The following is a 16,813-nucleotide window of genomic DNA, read 5'->3' on the forward strand; positions in this document are numbered from 1 at the left end:
GTGGTCGGCAGCGACGACGGGGGCGGCGGCTGGTCGCAGCAGCGGCGACGGCGGCGGCGGGCTCGGGGCTAGGGTTTCGACGCGGGGCGGCTGGGCTGACGGGCTCAGGGCGGCGCCTTATAAAGGCCCGGCCAGACAGAGTCCTGGCCGAACACGGCCCAAAGTCGGTTCGCGTTTTTTTAAATACTGTCGCGCAGAAAAACAAATAAAAGAAATACTAAACGGGCTCCAAAAATCCCGAAATAAAATTTCCCCGGCTTCTAAAATCAAGCCGAACAAGATGAACATTTATTTGGGGCCTAAATGCAACTTTTAGAAATGCGCATTTTTTCTAAATTCAAATAAAATAGCAATAAACTCCAAAATAAAATCTTATTTGATTTTATTATCAAATCCTCAATATTTATTTATTTTGGGAAAGTCATTTTATTCCCTCTCTCATATTTTTATAATAGAAATAATTGAAGAATAAATAAATAAAATCAAATGATCCTATTTTCAAAATTTGAGAAAACTCAAATATGAAAATAACGAAATCCCCAACTCTCTCCGTGGGTCCTTGAGTTGCGTAGAATTTCTAGGATCAAGCCAAAATGCAATAGATATGATATGCAATGATGATCTAATGTATAACATTCCAAATTGAAAATTTGAGATGTTACAATTCATGCATTAAAAAAGCTTATTATACTCCAAGAAATCTCTTGAGAGTTGATAAATTATGCTGATTACGCCTGTAATGGACCAGCTCATACAATTAACTAATAAATCCTTGATCCAATCTAATTTAATTAGCTCTTGATTCTGCAGAAAAAATTACCTAATAGACGCTTGCACTGTGATATGAACGCAACAGAGAAGAGGCGCCCCATGCACGCCAAGAGATTGCAGACGGACCCCGCTGCCTCTAGTCCTTGTGCCATCACCGCAGACGCATCCCAAAAGAGCCCCTCCTTCAACGGATACTCCACTACAGATGTAAACTTTCGCATATATCAACAAAGAGTACCATGGCATCCAGCCATGAATGATACATAAACATAATTTAAGCAAGCATACATATACAAGAATGTAAAATCATGAAAAGGTGAGGTATGGCTGTCCATGTGAAGTATAGTACTTACCTGACCATCAGACATTGAAGATTGAGTGAAAGAATTCTCTGATCTAAATTTCAGAATGAGTGTCGAAGATTTACCCCAAATTGTCCATAACCTGGATGAGAACCGTATGTACAAAATTGGGATTGAGAAGATAATAACACAATGTAATGGTTGGGTGAAAGAGGGATCATAACTGGGAAGGAGAAAATGCATTTACCAAGCGTAGGGGAGAGCTACAGGAGACGAAGTGGCGCATATACTACAGCAGATACGGACAGAAAAAAGCAATGCACAACTCCATTTAATTGTCACCTGCGAGTGCGCCCCTCAGCCGCGATGAATGCTACCGGAAACTGACAATTGATTGCTACTTGACTACTTCGATCCCAACAGATCAGTTTATCGCTTCTTCTTCACCGAAAGTCCACTGCCGCTTCACCGCTACCTGCATCGGCATCCTATCAAGATGACTCGAATAAGGTCGACCATATACTCCAATACAATGGGAAGAATACAAACAAATAAGTAGATTGGGGTGACCTTCAGTACCGCGTTGCCGCCGCCCGCATCGTCTCCGAGGAGCTCCATGACCTGGACGCCATGACGGTGTCAGCTGCGATCTCTTTGTTGAGGGTGAGAAAGATATGGCTGATCGCTAGAGGGGCTACCAGCAACTGCGATGGTGGTGAAGGAGACACGTTTCCGTCTCGCCACATGCCGTCCCCTTCTTCTCGCCCTCGTCCTCGGGTACTCCATGTGAAGCACTGGTTCTATTGGTCTGGTCTCTGGTAGAATAAGAAGAAGGAAAGCCGATTGAAACTGATCCCCCCGGAGCATCGATTGGCATTAATGGCCGATTAACTTCACGATCAATCATCCTTAGCGATTGAACTTCAGGACTGTTCGCCTCTAGTCCCATCCCGCGACGGCGCTCCAAGGTCTTACACCCGAGGCTGCGAGCGAAAGAGACTGGTCGAGAGCTGTTTTAGGGTTCTCCACTTTTGGGTTCGACCGGTTCCTAGTATAGGCCTAGTAGGCTGAAATGAATCTCAGATGCCCAAAAAAACCACTGGAGCAGCGGCCCGATAAGGTTAGCGCTCGTCAGGAAACTTGTGTGTGCGAGTTGGGTGCAATTAAGAGCTAATCAGATCACCAACAATGTTTCAAAGGGGTGATCGAACGGCTAGGAATGCTGATGACCTGAGAGGGTAGGAAAGGTGCTTAGTTTTAATGTATCTAAATGATATGGACAATATCATCTTGCGCCTTTGATCTCCATCTTTGATGCGCGGCATGATCACCTTCGTCACCGGCATGACACCATGATCTCCATCATCATGATCTCCATCATCGTGTCTTCATGAAGTTGTCTCGCCAACTATTACTTCTACTACTATGGTAATGGTTAGCAATAAAGTAAAGTAATTACATGGCATTCTCATTGACACGCAGGTCATATAATAAATTAAGACAACTCCTATGGCTCCCGCCGGTTGTCATACTCATCGACATGCAAGTCGTGATTCCTATTACAAGAACATGATCAATCTCATACATCACATCCTTTTGGCCATATCCCATCACATAGCATACCCTGCAAAAACAAGTTAGACGTCCTCTAATTGTTGTTGCATGTTTTATGTGGCTGCTATGGGTTTCTAGCAAGAATGTTTCTTACCTACGCAAAAGCCACAATGGTGATATGCCAATTGCTATTTACCCTTCATAAGGACCCTTTTCATCGAATCCGATCCAACTAAAGTGGGAGAGACAGACACCTGCTAGCCACCTTATGCAAGAAGTGCATGTCAGTCACTGGAACCTGTCTCACGTAAGAGTACGTGTAAGGTCGGTCCAGGCCGCTTCATCCCACAATACCGCCGAACCAAGATAGGACTAGTAACGGTAAGCAAATTGAACAAACCATCACCCACAACTGCTTGTGTTCTATTCGTGCATAGAATCTACGCATAGACCTAGATCATGATGCCACTGTTGGGGAATGTAGCAATAATTCAATATAGGAGATGCTAGCAACAAGAGAGAGGGAGTGCATCTTCATACCTCTTGGAGATCGCAAAAATGGAAGCGTGATACGTCCATTTTGCATCATGCTTTTATATCGATATTTATTGCATTATGGGCTGTTATTACACGTTATGTCACAATACTTATGCCTATTCTCTCTTATTTTACAAGGTTTACATGAAGAGGGAGAATGCCAACAGCTGGGATTCTAGGCTGGAAAAGGAGCAAATATTAGAGACCTATTCTGCATAGCTCTAAAAGTCCTGAAACTCCACGAAAGTCATTTTTTGGATTTAATAAAGAATACTGAGCAGAAGAAATACCAGAGGGGGCCCACCCACTGTCCACGAGGGTGGGGGGCGCGCCCTACCCCCTGGGCGCGCCCCCTGCCTCGTGGCCCCGCTGGCAGCCTTCCAGTGACCATCTTCTGCTATATGAAGTCTTTTACCCTAGAAAAAAAATCATAAGCAAGCTTTCAGGATGAAACACCGCCGCCACGAGGCGGAACCTTGGCGGAACCAATCTAGGGCTCCGCCGGAGCAGTTCTGCCGGGGAAACTTCCCTCCGGGAGGGGAAAATCATCACCATCGTCATCACCATCGATCCTCTCATCAGTGGGGGTCCATCTCCATCAACATCTTCACCAGCACCATCTCCTCTCAAACCCTAGTTCATCTGCTGTATCCAATCTTTGTCCCAAAACCTTAGATTGGTACCTGTAGGTTGCTAGTAGTGTTGATTACTCCTTGTAGTTGATGCTAGTTGGTTTATTCGATGGAAGATCATATGTTCAGATCCTTAATGCATATTACTACCCCTCTGATTATGAACATGAATATGCTTTGTGAGTAGTTACGTTTGTTCCTGAGGACATGGGTGAAGTCTTGCTATAAGTAGTCATGTCAATTTGGTATTCGTTCGATATTTTGATAAGATGTATGTTGTCTTTCCTCTAGTGGTGTCATCTGAACGTCGACTACATGACTCTTCACCATTATTTGGGCCTAGGGGAAGGCATTGGGAAGTAATAAGTAGATGATGGGTTGCTAGAGTGACAGAAGCTTAAACCCTAGTTTATGCGTTGCTTCCTAAGCGGCTGATTTGGATCCATATGTTTCATGTTACGGTTAGGTTTACCTTAATTCTTATTTCGTATTTGTGGATGCTTGCGAGAGTAGTTAATCATAAGTGGGATGCTTGTCCAAGGAAGGGCAGCACCCAAGCACCGGTCCACCCACATATCAGATTATCAAAGTAACGAACTCGAATCATATGAGCATGATGAAAACTAGCTTGACGATAATTCCCATGTGTCCTCGGGAGCGTTTTCCTTCATATAAGAATTTGTTCAGGCTTGTCCTTTGCTACAAAAAGGATTGGGCCACCTTTATGCACCTTATTTACTTTTGTTACTTGTTACCCGTTACGAATTACCTTATCACAAAACTATCTGTTACCGATAATTTCAGTGCTTGCAGAGAATACCTTACTGAAAACCGCTTGTCATTTCCTTCTGCTCCTTGTTGGGTTCGACACTCTTACTTATCAAAAGGACTACGATAGATCCCCTACACTTGTGGGTCATCAAGCCTCCTAACTACTCCTGGTCGTCGGCGTCCGTCATGTAGTAGTAGGCACCCTCATTGTAGTAGCAGTCATCGTCGAAGGTGACGTCTGGATCCTGGGCTCCACCATCTTGTTGCAGCATCCGAGAAGAATGGAAAGAGGTGGGAAAAGGGGAGCAAAGCAACCGTGAGTACTCATCCAAAGTGCTAGCAAGCGAGGATCTACACTACATATGCATCGATATCAATGAAATGGGTAGTATTTGTGGACTGAACTGCAGAATTCCAGAAGAGAAGGGGAAAGCCTAGCCTATCGAAGAATAGCATCTTCAAGCAGCTCCAAGTATCTTGCAGCAATCAGAAGAGTGTAGAATAGCAGTTTATATTTAACAAACATGTTGTAGAAATAGCGCCCAGAGATCCTTCCCGACTCCCTATGGGAAAGCAATCTCGGAGCCACATATCCACTACATGCCTCAGTCATGTGAATTTGGTATTCGTTCGATATTTTGATGAGATGTATGTTGTCTCTCCTCTAGTTGTGTTATGTGAACATTGACTACATGACACTTCACCATTGTTTAGGCTTAGAGGAAGGCATTGGGAATTAATAAGTATATGATGGGTTGCTAGAGTGATAGAAGCTTAAACCCTAGTTTATGCGTTGCTTTGTAAGGGGCTGATTTGGATCCACATGTTTCATGCTATGGTTAGGTTTACCTTCATACTTCTTTTCTAGTTGCAGATGCTTGCAATAGGGGTTAATCATAAGTGGGATGCTTGTCCAAGAAAGGGCAGTACCCAAGCACCGGTCCACCCACATATCAAATTATCAAAGTAACAAACACGAATCATATGAGCGTGATGAAAACTAGCTTGGCGATAATTCCCATGTGTCCTCGGGACCGCTTTTCTCTATATAAGAACTTGTCTAGGCTTGTCCTTTGCTACAAAAAGGATTGGGCCACCTTGCTGCACCTTATTTACTTTCATTGCTTGTTACCCGTTACAAATTACCTTATCACAAAACTATCTGTTACCGATAATTTCAGTGCTTGCAGAGAATACCTTACTAAAAACCGCTTGTCATTTCCTTCTGCTCCTCGTTGGGTTCGACACTCTTACTTATCGAAAGGACTACGATAGATCCCCTACACTTGTGGGTCATCAAGACTCTTTTCTGGCGCCGATGCCGGGGAGTGAAGCGCCTTTGGTAAGTGGAACTTGGTAAGGAAAAATTTATATAGTGTGCTGAAATTTACTGTCACTTGTTACTATGGAACATAATCCTTTGAGGGGCTTGTTCGGGGTATCTTCACCCCGACCAGTAGAGCAAAGAGTTGCTCCTCAACCTACTTAAAATGTTTACTTTGAAATTCTTTCGGGTATGATAGAGAAACTGCTAGCTAATCCCTTTACAAGAGATGGAGCATTGCATCCCAATTTACACCTAATCTATGTGGATGAAGTTTGTGGATTATTTAAACATGCAGGTATGCCCGATGATGTTATCAAGAAGAAGGTCATCCCTTTACCTTTTAAGGGAGAGGCATTGACATGGTATAGGCTATGTGATGATATGGGATCATGGAACTACAAACGATTGAAATTGGAATTTCATCAGAAGTTTTATCCTATGCATCTTGTTCATCGTGATCGTAATTATATATATAATTTTTGGCCTCGCGAAGGAGAAATCATCGCTCAAGCTTGGGGGAGGATTAAGTCAATGTTATATTCATGCCCCAATCATGAGCTCTCAAGAGAAATGATTATTCAAAAATTTTATGCTCGGCTTTCTGTGAACAATCGCTCCATGCTCGATACTTCTTGTACTGGTTCTTTTATGATGAAGACTATTGAATTCAGATCTGATTTATTGGAAAGAATTAAATGCAACTCTGAAGATTGGGATCTCACCGAAGGTAAGGAGTCAGGTATGACACTGATAACCCACAAGTGTAGGGGATCGCAACAGCTTTCGAGGGTGAAGTACAACCCAAATTTCTTGATTCGACACAAGGGGAGCCAAAGAATATTCTTGAGTATTAACATTTGAGTTGTCAATTCAACCACACCTGGATAACTTAGTATCTGCAGCAAAGTGTTTAGTAGCAAAGTAGTATGATAGTAGTGGTAACAGTAGCAAAAGTAAAGATAAATGTTTTTGGGGTTTTGTAGTAGTTGTAAAAGTAGCAACGAAAAAGTAAATAAGCGGAGAACAATATATGAAAAGCTCATAGGCAATGGATCAGTGATGGATAATTATGCCGGATGCGATTCCTCATGTAATAGTTATAACATAGGGTGACACAGAACTAGCTTCAATTCATCAATGTAATGTAGGCATGTATTCCGTAAATAGTCATACATGCTTATGGAAAAGAACTTCATGACATCTTTTGTCCTACCCTCCCGTGGCAGCGGGGTCCTAGTGGAAACTAAGGGATATTAAGGCCTCCTTTTAATAGAGAACCGGACCAAAGCATTAACGCATAGTGAATACATGAACTCCTCAAACTACGGTCATCACCGAGAAGTATCCCGATTATTGTCACTTCGGGGTTGTCAGATCATAACACATAATAGGTGACTATAGACTTGCAAGATAGGATCAAGAACACACATATATTCATGAAAACATAATAGGTTCAGATCTGAAATCATGGCACTCGGGCCCTAGTGACAAGCATTAAGCATAGCAAAGTCATAGCAACATCAATCTCAGAACATAGTGGATACTAGGGATCAAACCCTAACAAAACTAACTTGATTACATGGTAAATCTCATCCAACCCATCACCGTCCAGCAAGCCTACCATGGAATTACTCACGCACGACGGTGAGCATCATGAAATTGGTGGAGGATGCTTGATGATGACGACGGCGACGAATCCCCCTCTCCGGAGCCCCGAACGGACTCCAGATCAGCCCTCCCGAGAGAGATTAGGGCTTGGCGACGGCTCCTTGTTGTAAAACGCGATGAAACTTTCTCTCTGATTTTTTCTCCGCGAGACGGAATATATGGAGTTGGAGTTGAGGTCGGTGGAGCTCCAGGGGGCCCACGAGATAGGGGGGCACGCCCCCTGTCTCGTGGACAGGCCCTGGGCCCCCTGACGTATTTCTTTCGCCCAGAAATTCTTATTAATTCCAAAAAGTGCCTCCGTGGATTTTCAGGACATTCCGAGAACTTTTCTTTTCTACACATAAAACAACATCATGGCAGTACTACTGAAAACAGCGTCAGTCCGGGTTAGTTTTATTCAAATCATGCAAGTTAGAGTCCAAAACAAGGTCAAAAGTGTTTGGAAAAGTAGATACGTTGGAGACGTATCAACTCCCCCAAGCTTAAACCTTTGCTTGTCCTCAAGCAATTCAGTTGATAAACTGAAAGTGATAAAGAAAAACTTTTACAAACTCTGTTTGCTCTTGTGGTTGTAAACATGAAAAGCCAGCATTCAAGTTTCAGCAAATATTATGAACTAACCATACTCACAATAACACTTAGGTCTCACAATTACTCATATCAATAGCATAATCAGCTAGCGAGCCATAATAATAAAACTCGGATGACACCACTTTCTCAAAATAATTATAACATAATATAACAAAATGCTATCTCGCTAGCCCTTTCTGAGACCGCAAAACATAAATGCAGAGCACCTTTAAAGATCAAGGACTGACTAAACATTGTAATTCATGGTAAAAGACATCCAGTCAAGTCATACCCAATATAAACCAATAGTAAGGAATGCAAATGACAGTGTGCTCTCCAGCGGGTGCTTTTTAATAAGAAGGGTGATGCCTCAACATAAAAGTAAATAGATAGGCCCTTCGCAGAGGGAAGCAGGGATTTGTAGAGGTGCTAGAGCTCGATTTTAAAATAGAGATTGAATAACATTTTGAGCGGCATACTTTCGCTGTCAACGCAACATCTATGAGATGGCTGTATCTTCCATACTAAATGCATTATAGGCAGTTCCCAAACCAAATGGTAAAGGTTTATACTCCCCCAACCACCAACAAGCATCAATCCATGGCTTGCTCGAAACAACGAGTGCCTCCAACTAACAACAGCCCTGGGGGAGTTTTGTTCAATTATTTTGATTTGCTTTGATCTTTTTGGATCATGGGACTGGGCATCCCGGTTACCGGGCCTTTCTCGTGAATGAGGAGCGGAGTCCACTCCTTGTGAGAATAACCCACCTAGCATGGAAGATATAGGCAGCCCTAGTTGTAACATGAGCTGCTCGAGCATACAAAACAGAATTTCATTTGAAGGTTTGGAGTTTGGCACATACAAATTTACTTGGAACGGCAGGTAGATACCGCACATAGGAAGGTATAGTGGACTCATATGGAACAACTTTGGGGTTTTAAGGAGTTTGGATGCACAAGCAGTATTCCCGCTTAGTACAAGTGAAGGCTAGCAAAAGACTAGGAAGCGACCAACTGGGAGAGCGACAACAGTCATAAACATGCATTAAAATTAATTCACACTGAATACAAGCATGAGTAGGATATAATTCACCATGTACATAAATATCATGAAGGCTATGTTGATTTGTTTCAACTACATGCGTGAACATGTGCCAAGTCGAGTCATTCAATTCATTTAAAGGAGGATACCATCCCATCATACCACATCATAATCATTCTAATAGCATGTTGGCATGCAAGGTAAACCATTATAAGTCATAGCTAATCAAGCATGGCACAAGCAACTATAATCTCTAAATGTCATTGCAAATATGTTTACTTCATAATAGCTGACTCAGAAACGATGAACTCATCATATTTACAAAAACAAGAGAGGTCGAGTTCATACCAGCTTTTCTCATCCCAATAAGTCCATCATATATCGTCATTATTGCCTTTCACTTGCACGACTGAACGATGTGTATAATAATAAGAGTGCACATGCATTGGACTAAGCTGGAATCTGCAAGCATTCAACTCAAAAGAGAAGACAAGATAATATGGGCTCTAAGTTAAATAAAAAATCATGCATATAAGAGCCACTAAGCATTTTCAATACGGTCTTCTCGACACCAAAAGGAAAGAAAAGAAAATAAAACTATTTACACGGGAAAGCTCCCAACAAGAAAGAAGAAGAGCTAGAAATGTTTTTGGGTTTTTCATTTTAATTCCTACTACAAGCATGGAAATAAACTAACTATATTTTTTTTGGGTTTTCTGAAGGTTTAGGTTTATCAAACACACAAGAAGAAAACTAGAAAAAGGAATTTAAACTAGCATGGATAATACAATGAAAGAGTATGAGCACCGACGACTAGTGTGTGAACATGAATGTAAAGTTGGTGATAAATACGTACTCCCCCAAGCTTAGCCTTTTGGCCTAAGTTGGTCTAGTACCAAGGATCACCTGGCTGATATCCATAAGTGAAACCGGGGTTGTACTGAGCTGCAGAGGCAACCGCCTCTTGAGCTGCAGCGTGTTGGCGAGCTGCCTCCACTCCCCTTTCGTATTCAGCCGCTTCCTCCTTGGTGACAACATATCTTCCTTTTGCCTGATAATCAAAAAGGTAGGGAGCAGGAAGAGTAACAAGGACGACATTGCATCTGTCGTAGATTAGTCGATAATGGAGGAATTGTTCATTCCTCTCAAGAAAATGATGACTAAACATAGCTTCTTTATCCAAATAAACAGGAGGTAAAATCATATCCCCCTCTCGTGGGGCTATATTAAGATAATTAGCCACACGGGTTGCATAAATCCCTCCAAAGAAATCTCCCTTTCTACTATTGTTCTGCAACCTACGTGCAACTATTGCCCCCAAGTTATAACCTTTATAACCTAACACAACACTCTTGAGGACACACAGATCAGGGACACACATGTGACATGCTTCATCCTTACCATTAATACATCTACCAATGAAGAGAGCAAAATAATGTATAGCAGGAAAATGAATGCTCCCTATGGTAGCTTGTGCTATGTCCCTAGATTCTCCCATAGTAATACTAGCGAGAAAATATCTAAATTCAGATTTGTGAGGATCATTAATATTACCCCACTGCGGGAGTTTGCAAGCAGTTGTAAAATCCTCTAAATCCATGGTATAAGATGTATCATAAATATCAAATATTACACTAGGGGAATTACGCACACAGTTATATTTAAACCTCCACACAAAGGAATCAGTCAATTGATAGTACTGAGGACACTTATCTTGTAAGAAGTCCTACAACTCAGCATTACGCACATACGCGTCAAATTCCTCCTTAAAGCCTGCTTCAACCATAAAATCATCGGATGGCCACTCACAAGCTCGTACATTCGCGTCCCTCAGTAATGCAACATCTTGCTCACGTATAGCAATCATGTGTCCTTTCTTCACCGAGGAACCACCTTGGTACATTCTTCTAAGCATATTTCTTTTTCTGAAATAAATCTGAAATTTTTAGTAACTTCAAAATAAAAGTGTATAAAACTAAACAAAATTGATAGCAACTACCTACAAGTGCCTAGAGCCTATATCATGCATTGGAATTGCTTGGGACCTCAAAAATTTAACATGCAAGCTCAAGAACATGGTCACCTAAGCAGCAAGAATTTGCAATGAATAAAGCACTAGAACAAAAACTAATTGGACCAATGGAGGAGTCACATACCAAGCAACAATCTCCCAAAGTAGTTTTGTGAATGGAGCTTTGAGCAAGGAGATCAAAAATCGCAGCAAAACGAGCTAGAACTCGTGCTTGAGCTGGATGGGGATTTTTTTTGGGTAGAAGATGAAGTGTGTGGGTGCTGGCATAAGTGGAGGGGGGCCACCAGGAGCCCACGAGACAGGGGGGCGCGCCCTCCACTCTCGTGGCCTGGTGCTTGCCCCTCCTGTAGTGTTTTCAGTGCCTAAAATCCTCAAATATTCCAGAAAAAATCATACTAAATTTGCAGGGCATTTGGAGCACTTTTATTTTTGGGATATTTTTTATTGCACGGATAATTCAGAAAACAGACAGATAATTCTAATTTTGCTTTATTTATTCTAAATAACAGAAAGTGAAAAGAGGGAACAAAAGGTTGTGCCTTCTAGTTTCATCCATCTCGTGATCATCAAAATGAATCCACTAACAAGGTTGATCAAGTCTTGTTAACAAACTCATTCCGAATAACACGGAACCGGAGAAATTTCGAATAACACTAAGTTACCTCAACGGGGATATGAAAATCCCCAATAATAAGAATATCATACTTTTTCTTGACAGAAGGGAGAGGAAATTCAAAACCTCCAAAAATGATAGTTGGAACTTTTTCAATAGAATTGATACTATGAAGTTGAGATTGTTTCCTTGGAAAGTGTACCGTATGCTCATTACCATTAACATGAAAAGTGACATTGCCTTTGTTTCAATAAATAACAGCCCCTGCAGTATTAAGAAAAGGTCTACCAAGGATAATAGACGTACTATCGTCCTCGGGAATATCAAGAATAACAAAGTCCGTTAAGATAGTGACATTTGCAACCACAACAGGCACATCCTCACAAATACCGACAGGTATAGCAGTTGATTTATCATCCATTTGCAAAGATATTTCAGTAGGTGTCAACTTATTCAGTTCAAGTCTACGATATAAAGAGAGAGGCATAACACTAACACCGGCTCCAAGATCACATAAAGCAGTTCTAACATAATTTCTTTTAATGGAGCATGGTATAGTTGGTACCCCCGGATCTCCAAGTTTCTTTGGTATTCCCCCTTAAAAGTGTAATTAGCAAGCATGGTGGAAATTTCAGCTTTCGGTATCTTTCTTTTGTTTGTAATAATATCCTTCATATACTTAGCATAATGATTTACTTTCAGCATATCAGTTAAGCGCATACGTAAGAAAATAGGTCTAATCATTTCAGCAAAGTGCTCAAAATCCTCATCATCCTTTGACTTGGATGGTTTAGGAGGAAAGGGCATGGGTTCCTGAACCCATGGTTCTCTTTCTCTACCGTGCTTCCTAGCAACAAAATCTCTCTTATCATAACATTGATTCTTTGATTGTGGGTTATCAAGATCAACAACAGGTTCAATCTTTACATCATTGTTTTTGCTAGGTTGAGCATCAACATGAACATTATCATTAACATTATCACTAGGTTCATGCTCATCACATGATTGAGTTTCAGCATCAGAGATAGTAATATCATTGGGATTCTCAGGTGTGTCTACAGTAGGTTCACTAGAAGCATGCAAAGTCCTATCGTTTTTCTTCTTCTTCTTTTTAGAAGAACTAGGTGCCTCTAAATTATTTCTCTGAGAATCTTGCTCGATTCTCTTAGGGTGGCCTTCAGGATACAAAGGTTCCTGAGTCATTCTACCTGTTCTAGTAGCCACGCTAACAACAAAGTCATTTTTATTATTTAATTCCTCAAGCAAATCATTTTGAGCTTTAAGTACTTGCTCAGCTTGAGTAGCAACCATAGAAGCATATTTGCTAACGTGGTGAAGTTCATCTTTAACTCTAGCCATATTATCACTTACACGTCCTATCTCGAAAGCATTATTCTTTAACTCTCTACCAACATAAGCATTAAAACTTTCTTGTCTAGCCATAAAGTCATCAAATTCATCTAAGCATGGGCTATGAAATTTAGTAGAGGGGATTTCAACTTTATCATATCTATAGAGAGAATTTACCTTTACTACCTGTGTCGGGTTATCAAGACAATATGGTTCTTCAACAGGCGGTATATTAAGACCATGTATTTCTTCAATAGGAGGTAAATTCTTAACATCTTCAGCTTTAATACCTTTTTCTTTCATTGATTTCTTTACCTCTTGCATATCTTTGGGAATGAGAAATAAAACACCTCTGTTCTTTGGAGTGGGTTTAGGAATAGGCTCAAAAGTTGGCTCAATTGGTTCAGGAATTGCCTCAGGAATTGGCTCAGGAAGAGTCCAATTATTTTCATTAGTTAACATATTATTCAATAAATTTCAGCTTCGTCGACTGTTCTTTCCCTGAAAACACAACCAGCACAACTATCCAAGTAGTCCTTGGAAGCATCGGTTAGTCCATTATAAAAGATATCAAGTATTTCATTTTTCTTAAGAGGATGATCAGGCAAAGCATTAAGTAACCGGAGAAGCCTCCCCCAAGCTTGTGGGAGACTCTCTTCTTTGATTTGCACAAAGTTATATATTTCCCGCAAGGCAGCTTGTTTCTTATGAGCAGGGAAATATTTAGCAGAGAAGTAATAAATCATATCCTGGGGACTACACACACAACCAGGAGCAAGAGAATTATACCAAGTCTTAGCATCACCCTTTAATGAGAACGGAAATATCTTCAGGATATAAAAATAGCGAGACTTCTCATCATTAGTAAACAGGGTAGCTATATCATTCAACTTGGTAAGATGCGCCACAACAGTTTCAGATTCAAGGCCATAAAAAGGATCAGATTCAACTAGAGTAATAATCTCAGGATCAACAGAGAATTCATAATCCTTATCAGTAACACAGATAGGTGAAGTAGCAAAAGTAGGTTCGGGTTTCATTCTAGCATTAAGAGACTGCTGCTTCCATTTAGCTAATAATTTCTTAAGATCAGATCTATCCACTACAAAAAAATACACTTCTGTGATGATACGTATTTGTCACAGTAGGTCGCATTTTTTGTCATGCATGTACATCCATGACAAATTTATGACAGAATCAAGATAGTCATACCTGTGCTGTCGTAGAAGTGTTCCATGACATTACCAAAATTATCATCACGGAAGTGTCCACTTCCATGACGATAAATCGCGCGTCACAGAAGTGCTTTCGTCAAGGGTGACCGACACGTGGCATCCACCGTAACGGAACGCTGTTAAGCTATCGGGTGGGGTTTTTGATCCGATAACCCGTTAACAGCCCCGACCAATGGGGATTTTCCACGTGTAAAATCATCATTGGCTGGAGGAGACACGTGTCAATTCTGCGCTGGCACAGGTGTCACTCATCCAATGGGCGAGACGCGCCTATGATATGTTGACACGTGGACCGGCCCATCAAGTTTAAATAGGCCGGCCCAACTAAAGGCCCACAAGATTTTGCAAACCATAATGGGCCGGCCCAGCTAAAGGCCCACTAGATTTTGCGGGCCATAATGGGATGGCCCAGCTAACGGCCCATAAGATTTCACGGGCCATAAGGGTCGGCCCAGGTAAAGGCCCACAAGATTTTTGTTTGCCATAATGGGCTGGCCCAGGTAAAGGCCCAGAAGATTCTTGCGGATCATAATGGGCCGGCCCGGCTAAAGGCCCACGAGATTTCACCGACATTAACGGGCCGGCCCAGCTGTAGGCCCACAAGAATTTGAGGGCCCTAGTAGGCCGGCCCATTAACTGGCTGCCATGTTTTGGGCCAAATGCCGGCCCATATTTGATCCGGTCCATTAATGGTCTGCCACGTTCCGGGCCTAATAGTGGCCCATATGAGATTCGGCCCATTAAAAGCCTACCATGTTCTGGGCCAAATTACGGCCTAGATCAGTTACGACCCTTTAAGAGGCTATGGGCTCAATTATGGCCCATATCAGATTCGACCCGTCAACTGGACACTATGCTTTTGGGCCCACTTGCTAGAGGCCCACTTAGGAATTCATCCTGACATTAGTTTTGGCCTCTTAAGGACCCGTTTAATATTTCGGCCCTATATTAATTTCGGCCTGTTAAATGCCCGTCATATAGTTGGGCCTAACTACGGCCCGGTTTGCATCCGGCCTGCTCGCAGTCGATATCTGATTGGGCCAAACAAGGACCGAGACAATTTTGGCCTGTTAAAAGCCCGTGATTTCATTCGCATAATCATGGGCCGGGGTTCATTTCGGGCTGCTGCCGGCCCGTTAGCTGTTCGACATGTTTCAGGCCCAACCTACATCGTGATTGCATGACGGCCCGATTATGTACCGTAATTTTACAGTTTGGCCGGTTTACTGCGAAGATAGTAAAATAACTGCAACATCGTGAATAAGAAAAAACCTAGACTATACAATAAAGAAATTACAGCATATTACATCCACTGGGCATCAAAGTTTGCCACTATGATAATAAAGCACAAGCAGACAGCAGATTACATACACTGGGCATCAAAGATTGCCACCAGTGCAAATAAACACGCCGACAAAATAATATACAAAACTGACAGCACTTCAATAGAGTTCAAGAAAGGTTAGCCCTGCTAGGGAGCTGCAGCGCAAGCAGCTGAGCAAGATGATGAGACTGCGCTTGTTCAACACTTAAATCTTCCTCACTCTGAAAGATAAACAAGCAGACAGATGACAGGTTTTGCACATAAAAGTATCAGTGCTGACAATTCATCACATTTCTTACTGACGAATAAAGTGACACAGTTTAAAATTGCATTAACACAATATGGTATTGTTTAGGTCTAAGACATGGCAGGAAATGACATTGTGAAGGAGTTGGTAGCTTCATGGCACCACTGGATTACAGATCAAGAACTCATAAGTATCAATGGTTAGTGTGCTATCAATTTATCCCATTTCAGATTGGCAAATAAAGATACGGTTTAAATAATACTCCCTCCGTCCAGAATTACTTGACATCAAAATGGATGTGTCTAGAACTAAAATACAACTAGATACATCCATTTCAATGACAAGTATTTTCGTACGGAGGGAGTAGTAGAATGATATGACATTGTTCATAGTTAAGACATTGCAGAATATGACATTGTGCTATAGTGGGTAGGTTCACCACACCACTGGATTACGGATGAAGAACAGAAGCATACATGCAGTGCAAAAGAAGATCACTTGCTCTGTATACTTTAAATTACATGGTATGAATAAGGAACTTGGTTGTACAACTAAAAACTTAAATTGAGAAAGGACAAACTTTTGTTTATGAACTACTCCCTCCGTTCTAAAATAGATGACCCAACTTTATACTAATTTCAGTACAAAATTGGGTCATCTATTTTGGAACGGAGGGAGTACATAATAAACTTTAAACATGCAATTTGATGCAAACACCAAAAATAAACAGCTGTTGCAGTCATGCCTAACCAAATATATACAACAAAGTTTGAAGGCTTGAGATGGACAAACTTACATTATTGGTGAAGACAGGCTCTATAAAGGCCTTGTCCATG

Source organism: Triticum dicoccoides, chromosome 1B (genome assembly GCF_002162155.2).
Source record: "Triticum dicoccoides isolate Atlit2015 ecotype Zavitan chromosome 1B, WEW_v2.0, whole genome shotgun sequence".
Taxonomy (NCBI): domain Eukaryota; kingdom Viridiplantae; phylum Streptophyta; class Magnoliopsida; order Poales; family Poaceae; genus Triticum; species Triticum dicoccoides.